This window comes from Cebus imitator, unplaced genomic scaffold (genome assembly GCF_001604975.1).
Source record: "Cebus imitator isolate Cc_AM_T3 unplaced genomic scaffold, Cebus_imitator-1.0 Scaffold129, whole genome shotgun sequence".
Taxonomy (NCBI): domain Eukaryota; kingdom Metazoa; phylum Chordata; class Mammalia; order Primates; family Cebidae; genus Cebus; species Cebus imitator.
Genome location: NW_016107444.1, coordinates 356707 through 365027, shown reverse-complemented (window position 1 = coordinate 365027; position 8321 = coordinate 356707). Strand labels below are relative to the sequence as shown.

General features: G+C 40.4%; 1 pseudogene; it reads left to right on the top strand.

Moving 5' to 3' along the window:
• The first annotated feature begins 2102 nt into the window (after positions 1 to 2102).
• The window catches only part of LOC108312689, a 7479-nt pseudogene continuing 1260 nt past the window's right edge, over positions 2103 to 8321 (top strand).

Here is an 8321-nt window from a genome sequence, read left to right as displayed (position 1 = left end):
AAAGGAAGAAAGAAAGAAAGAAAAGAAAGAAAGAAAGAAAGAAAGAAAGAAAGAAAGAAAGAAAGAAAGAAAGAAAGAAAGAAAGAGAAAGAAAGAGAAAGAAAGAAGGAGGGAAAGGAAGGAAGGAAAGAAAGAAAGAGAAAGGAAGGAAGGAAGGAAGGAAGGAAGGAAGGAAGGAAGGAAGGAAGGAAGGAAGCGAGTTGGAAACAGAGCTTGATGCCACAAAGAAAAATTAGCACTGAGACAAAGGACCTTTCAGAAATGCAGTTTTTACTCCCTGGACTGCAAGAAGGGTGCCCTCGCTGGCCATCTTGCCTTGAGAGTACAGTGAACAACGGAAAGCAGACATGTTTATTCCTTACGCATTTGGTGTTGTCCTTACTGCTGTGTCTGATCTCCGTTGGCTGGAGCCAGACCTCACAATTTAAACTAAAATCCGATTGGCTAATAACTTAAAGCTTTTCTAAACAGGTAAAAGCCATGGAGGGCTGGGACATGCCTTGAGCACGTCCAGCACAGATATCTTGGTTAAAGTACAAGAACATAGAATGTACTACCTGCCTGTAAGCATGGCATGTCTAACAGCTACATAGGATAGGGCTTTACAAAGAGTTATTAGCACATTTATGATTTATTCTTTAACAAGAAAGACAATTTTAAAGAAGAACTTTTTTACTTCTCACAGAAAGAAAGAAAGAAAAACAAAGATCGCAAATCAACAACCTAACTTTACATTTTAATAATTAGAATAAGAATAGCAAACTACCCCAAAACTAGCAAGAGGAAGAAAATAACAAAGATTAGAGCAGAGATGAAATAAAGAATAGAAAACAGTAGAGAATTTCCTCCCGGGTACCAGGAAAAAAAAAAAGAGTAGAGAAAATTAATGAAACCTAACATTAGTTGTTCTAAAACATGAACAAAATTGACAAACCTTTTAACTAGATGGACTAAGAGGACTGGATTTGGTTTAAAACAGTTTGTCCACTAGCTTCTTTTTTCTTTCTCAGAATCCAGGCCAAGATGCCATATAGCATTAACCAGCTCACTTTCCACCAGTTTATGAGTTTCTCTATGTTGCCTCGCTTTTCATGACTTGGACATTTTTGAACAGTGACATTTTTGAACAGTCTGATGGTCAAATATGCATATATTTATTTATTTATTTATTTATTTTTGAGATGGGGAGTCTCTCTATGTTGCCCAGGCTGGAGTGCAGTGGCATGATCTTGGCTCACTGCAACCTCCAACTCCCGGGTTCAAGCGATTCTCTTGCCTCAGCCTCCCGATAGCTGAGACTACAGGCGCACACCACCATGCCTGGCTAATTTTTGTATTTTTAGTAGAGACAGGGTTTCACCATGTTGGCCAGGCTGGTCTTGAACTCCTGACCTCAGGTGACCTACTCACCTCGGCCTCCCAAAGAGCTGGGATTACACGTGTGAGCCACCAACCCCAGTCCAAAGGTGCTATTTTGGAGTGATGATTTTAAGACCTGGCTTTATTATCTTAATTTGAATATCATGAAGAACAAATACATAGTCAAAAATACATAGCTGTTTACTTTTTTTGTTTTCTTTTTGTTATTTGAGATAGAGTCTTGCTCTGTTGCCCAGGCTGAAGTGCAGCAGTGGCACGACTTCGGCTCACTGCAACCTCTGCCTCCTGGGTTCAAGTGATTCTCCTGCCTCAGCCTCCCGAGTAGCTGGGATTACAGGTGCATGTTACCACGCCCAGCCAATTTTTGTATTTTTAGTAGAGACGGAGTTTCACCAAGTTGACCAGGCTGTTCTCAAACTCCTGACCTCAAATGATCTGCCTGTCTCAGCCTCCCAAAGTGCTGGGAGTACAGGTGTGAGTTACTGTGGTGCCAATAACTGTTTCTTTCCTGGGCTTCAGAGGGCTCTTTCCACTTCACTCTTTGATATGGACCTGTGCTGGGGATTGAGCAGCTGTTCAAGTTCAATGTACCCAGTTCTGGTTCTGTGCCAGGCTTAAATCCACGATATTTCACAATTTGTGTATGAACCCTGATGAAGTGTTTTTAGGACATGACTGCCTTGTAACCTACTTTTTGCCAAAAGTTTATATTTTGCCAAAAGATGGTAGTAAATTTTTCTACCATCATCGTTACTGTGGTATTGTAACTAAAACTCTCCAGGGAATTATTCTGCTTAAAACTAAAATGAAGTAGGTCTCAAGTAACTCTACTGTCGGACTTGAAATCCCTTGTTGTATGTTGTCTGCAATCAGCAGCCTCTCTTAAATGAAGTGAGATGATGAAACTGGAAGTTACTGAATGGGAAATAAGAATGAGAATACATACTGCAAATGAAGACATGGAAGTTACTTCTACAACACAATAGTGTAAGAATCCAAATGCCATGTTCCCTTGTTTACCAAATGATGCACCTTTATTGCAAGAGAAGAAACGGAGCTATTCCCGCCAATATTCAGAGGCCATTTGGAATCTGCTATGATTGCTTAGATCTGAGGACTTGATGTGCTATTATTTTGTGGAATCTGAGAAGCAAGAATTGGATTTAATGATATCTCAATTCTCATCCATTTAAAATAACCTAATTTGCAATTATAAATAAAATGGCATGTTTCATTTGTATATTCTCTTTTTAAAACAGGAACTGCCCCTGCTTTTGACCTTATGGAGTCTTCTTTATGAATAAAACTTGTATTATTAAAATATATACACAGATTAAAATTCATTTGAATAGTCTACGGCTACTATGAATTTTATTTACTTCTCTTCCCCAAATTTTAATTTCTTTGAAGGCTTCCAGGTAAACAGTGATTACTAATTATTTCAATGTTGTATAAGTCCAAGATCCTTAAGTCAGTTCACTTTGGGTTACATAATTAAATTATCATTAAAGAATGATGTGATCAGTGTTAATCCTAATAATCTGACAGTGAAATATGACCCCTTAAAACTTCATTCAGGTGGGTGGGGCCCAGTGGCTCAAGCCTATAATCCTATCACTTGGAGAGGCAGAGGCGGGTGTATCGCTTGGGGCCAAGAATACTAGGTGACATAGCAAGACCCTGTCTCTAAAAACTAAACAAACAAATAAAAGTGTTCCCCAATTAGTGTAGATGCAATATCTACACAGATTCACATAAGTTTAAGTTTTGTCTCAGATTTATAAGAACAGAATGTATAAAGACATTGGTTATTTAAATTATGATTCAACTTAATTGTATATCCACCTTTACATTTACAATTCTTTAAAATAGTGTAAATAGTAATAAACTTAAGACTCATAAGCAATTCTAAATAATTTAGGTGATTAATTAATTCGCCTTTTTATTTAAACAAAATCCAGTCTTGCATCAGTTAAAATGATATACTACATGTTTATTTCTCACAGTGGTAAAATTACGGACTCATGTTACTATCTTTTAAACTCCTCACTCTCCAGGGGACGTTGGTGAAAAATTTTACCATAGAATCCTGGGCCGGGAGGGGTGGCCTTGGGCGGGACTGGTTGTTGTAAAAATTGGTAAAGCCCAGGGCTTGTTGGAGACAAATGAGCCAGAAGTGATGGGGATGCAACGGAGACTTAGAGTAGAGTTGGAATAAAGTCAGAAGTCAATTGTGTGACGCCAGGTGTGTGTCGGGCCCTGCTAGGGTGAAATAGTCTCGGGACCTGGGCACAGGGAAGAGATGGACATCAAAAAATGCCATTATCATGGCTGATCCAATGGTAGTGGGTTATCAGAACTTATTAACATTAGTGTCACTAAAGTTGGTATACAACCCTCCACTGCGAAATTGGCTGGCTTTTAAAAAAAATGCCATTGTGGGTAGACATTTTGATCTTTGTCGTCAGGGTCAGTATGGCCCCTGGGTCCATGTGGTGTAAAAGTGGGAGTATCTCTAAAATCTATTGCTACCAGTGGAATTGCCCAATGGGGGCTGCTTCCTTGAGCAGACTTGGAAACTGCACCATCTTCATACTGCTCCAGAAGGCCAGGCAGGGCTCATCCTGAGCTCTGGGATGATACTGCAGGCCTAGCATTAACACTGGAGTGTTGCATCACTTCCCCAGTAGTAGGTTATATGATCCCCTACTGAAGCAAGAAGACAAACTGGATGGTGGAGCAAGAAGTCAAAAAGAAATCTATCCAGAAGCCTGAGATGATGATGAGCAGATGGAGAGGCAACAAGACTTAGGAGGCATGCTGAGCATGGTGACTCATGCCTGTAATCCCAACAGAGACAAGAGGATTGTTTAAGCCCAGGAGCTCAAAACTAGCCTTGGCAACATAAGGAGACCTCCATCTCTACAAAAAAATTTAAAAATTAGCCAGATGTAGTGGAGTGTGCCAGTAGCCCCAGCTATTCTGGGGACAGAAGTGAGACAATTGCTTGAGCCCAGGAGGTCTAGGCTGCAGTGAGCCAATATCAAGCCACTGCACTCCACCACAGAGCAAGATCCTGTCTCAAAAAACAAAACAAAACAAACAAACAAAGAAAACTGGAAAAATACTTCCTCTGATCTCAGATCTCATTTCTTTTAAGGAAATACACTTTTGAAATTTTGAGTTTGAAACACAGTTTAGACTTAATCATGAGGGATGTTGTGTAGGAAAAATCATCAATTCAATTAATTTGGAACCCCTCCACCACAGTTTACTCCTTATATTAACCTCCTTTAAGTAGCCATCGGTGTGAAAATGTCTTCAGTTTTAAAGGGCATTTTACCTCAAATGGGGTAAAAAAGTTTGCACCCCATCTGAGACCTGAGCATTCATACTGAAGAGAAACTATGAAGTTACCAAATGTGGGGAAACTTTTACTCGCATGCCATCTCATGGAACATAGAAGTCACACTGAAGAGAAACCCTGTGCCTCTAAGGAATATTGAAAAGCCTTTAGCTAGATTACCAATCTCATAAAGCAGTAGAAAATTCATGCTGGAGAGAAGCCAGTGAAAGTAGCAAAAACATCATTGAATATTAGAAAATTTATACTGCAGAGAAAGTTTTGAATGTACTACGTATGACAAAATTTTCTCTCACACCTTATTCCTTACTCTGCATTTGAAAGACCATACACAGGTAAACCCTATAAATGTAAGAAATGTAGAAATAACTTGCACCAAAAGTAAATCCTTATTCAAAATGTACACTGGAGAGAAATCTTTCGAATGCAGGAAAGCTTTTGTTTAGATGTCCCGCTCAGTCAGCAGAGGATTTATGTGGGGACAGCCCTTCTGCCTGGAAGGTATGTGGGAAAGTCTTCAGCCACGAGTCAGTTTTACTGAGCATGAGCATTTTCACACTACAGAGAAACCCTTTGAATGTAATGAATGTGGAATAGCCTTTACTAAAAGCAGTTATATCATTAACCATCAAAACGCTCATACTGGAGAGAAGCTTTGTGAATATAACAAATGTGGAAAATCATTTTACCGGAAGGAAACTCTCTCTACCAGTCAGAAAATTCACATGGAAGAGAGACCTTTTGAGTGTAAAGGTTGTGGGAAAGTTCTCACTCAGAAGTCAAACCTCATCCAACACCAGAGAACGTACACAGAAGTGAATCCCTTTGTGTGTAAGGAGTATGGAAAAACCTTTAGTGGAAAATCAAACCTTACTGAGCAACTGAAAATTCATATTGGAAAGAAACTCTTTAAATGTAATGAATGTGGCACAACTATTGGCCAAAAGATGTACCTCATAAGAAACCAAAGCATACACAGCAGAGAGAAATCCTATGAGTGTAACAAATGTGGAAACGCCTTCTGTCAGTGAATACCACCTATTGTATATATGAGATTTCAATCAGATGATCAACCTTATGAACTCAATGTTTGTGGAAAAGCCTTGTCTCAGAGTTCATTTGCTGTGCATGTGAGAAGCCATGCAGTGAGCAACCCTATGGTTTCCATGGCTGTGGGGAAGCTTTCCCCACTTCTCAACTCTTGCTCTGTATTTGAGAATACACACAAGTAGGAAGCTTTATCAATATGGTGAATGTGGGAAGCTTTCAGCCAGAAGTTGTACCACATCAGACTCCAGAAAAAAATTAGCCAGGTGTGGTGGTGCATGCCTGTAATCCCAGCTACTCAGGAGGCTGAGGCAGGAGAATCACTTGAACCTGGGAGGCAGAGGTTGCCGTGAGCCAAGAGCATGCCATTGGACTCCAGCCTGGGCAACAAAGCAAGACTACATCTCAAAAAAAAAAAAAAAAAAAAAAAAAGAACTGGCATCAGGATGGGAGGAAATATGGGACTATTTTAAAAAGTGATTTGGAGGTAATTTGTTCTCCAAGCAGGGAAAAATAGACCATGAACTATACACAAAAGTAAAATCCACAGAGATGAAAAGCAGGTATTGAAAAAGCTGTGTTCTAAAATGGCATGACTTCAGCAGTACGGAAACATTCCTTGTAACAACTTCAGAAATACTTAGCAATTCTGCTTTTGGATGTGTATGCTCAGGAAATATGTACTAGGATATTTACTGTGGTTTGATTTGTAGTAGCCAAAAATTGGAAACACTGAAAAGGAGAAACTCTTATGACGGAATGACATGTATCTCTAAGTGCAACACTCGAGATCCACATGTACTAACAGGAAGATCTCAGAATCATGTTGAGAGTAGGGGAAACTCAAGCTGAAGAATGATGCATATAGTACAATGACTTTCTGTAAATGTGTTTGGTGTTTGGTGTTATTAATTTGTTTAATTAATTAATTATTTTTGAGACAGGATCTTGCTCTGTCACCCAGGCTGGCGTGGTCTCGGCTAACTGCAACCTCCACGTCCAGGGTTCAAGCAATTCTCCCACCTCAACCTCCAGAGTAGCTGAGACTACAGGTGTGTCTACCACACCCGGCTAATTTTTTGTGTATTTTTTGGTAGAGACAGTGTTCCATCTTGTTGGCCAAGCTGGTCTCCAACTCCTATCCTCAAGTTATCGGCCTGCCTCAGCCTCCCAAAGGGCTGGGATTACAGGTGTCAGCCCCCGCAACTGACCTGATTTTTAATTTATTTTTAAACAGAGGCAGGGTTTTGCTACATTACCCAGGCTGGTTTGGAACTCCTGGGCTCAAGCAATTCTCCTGCCTCAGCTTCTCAAAGGGGTGGGGTTATAGGTATGAGTAACCATGTCCAGCCACTTTTTGTAAATTTGAATTAAAAGTTCCCTCATAAAATTCAGTACTACACACTAGTAATGGAAACATGTATGTATGTAAATGTTTCTGAAATGGTTTGGAAGAATATACCCCAGACCCTTGCTCGTGGTCACCTGTGAAGAGTGAAGAAGGGAAGAGAAAGAATGGAACGTCAGCTTTGTATCTAAACATCTTCTCTTAAAAAAGACTGCAAGTAAATATATGAAGATACTGATTAATTCTGGATTGTGATATATGGATCTCTAATTCTTATTTTCTATACTTTTCTGTATTTTTAAAATTTCTCAGAATTAGTAAGAATGAGGGTGAAGATGGGAACGCTGTACCTGTGGAAATCATGCTGTAATACTCATTCCTGGTCGGGTACAGTGGCTCACGCCTGTAATCCCAGTGTTTTGGGAGGCCAAGGTGAGTGAATTGCCTGAGCTCAGGAGTTTGAGACCAGCTTGGGCAACATGGTGAAACCCCATCTCTACTAAAAATACAAAAAAATGAGCTGTGTGGAGGCATACGCCTGTAATCCCAGCTACTCAGAAGGCTGAGGCAGGAGAATCATTTGAGCCTGGGAAATAGAGGTTGCAGTGAGCCAAGATGGAGCTATTGCACTCTAGCCTGGGCGACAGACCGAGACTCTGCCTCCAAAAAACAAAAAAAAAATCATTCCCAATCAAAAACTACATTTGTATAGAAAATATTTCTAAAATTTTACCAACGAGTGGATGGACTTGCTCTGTATATACCACAAAATTATCCATTTTTTTACATTCAGAATGAAGGGCATAGTAGCTCATGGCTACAGTCTTTCCTCTTCAGGAGGCTGAGGTGGGAGGACAATTTGACTGCAGGAGTTTGAGACCAGCCCGGGCAACATGATGAGACTCCGTTTCTACAAATAATTTAAAAATTAGCCGCAGTGCCAGGCGCGGTGACTCACGCTTGTAATCCCAGCACTGTGGGAGGCCAAGGCGGGCGGATCACCTAAGGTCAGGAGGTCAAGACCAGCCTGACCAACATGATGAAACCCCATCTTTACTAAAAATACAAAATTAGCTGGGTGTGGTGGTACATGCCTGTAATCCCAGCTACTCAGGAAGCTGGGGCACAAGAATCGCTTGAACCTGGGAGGTGGAGGTTGCAGTGAGCCAAGATCACACCATT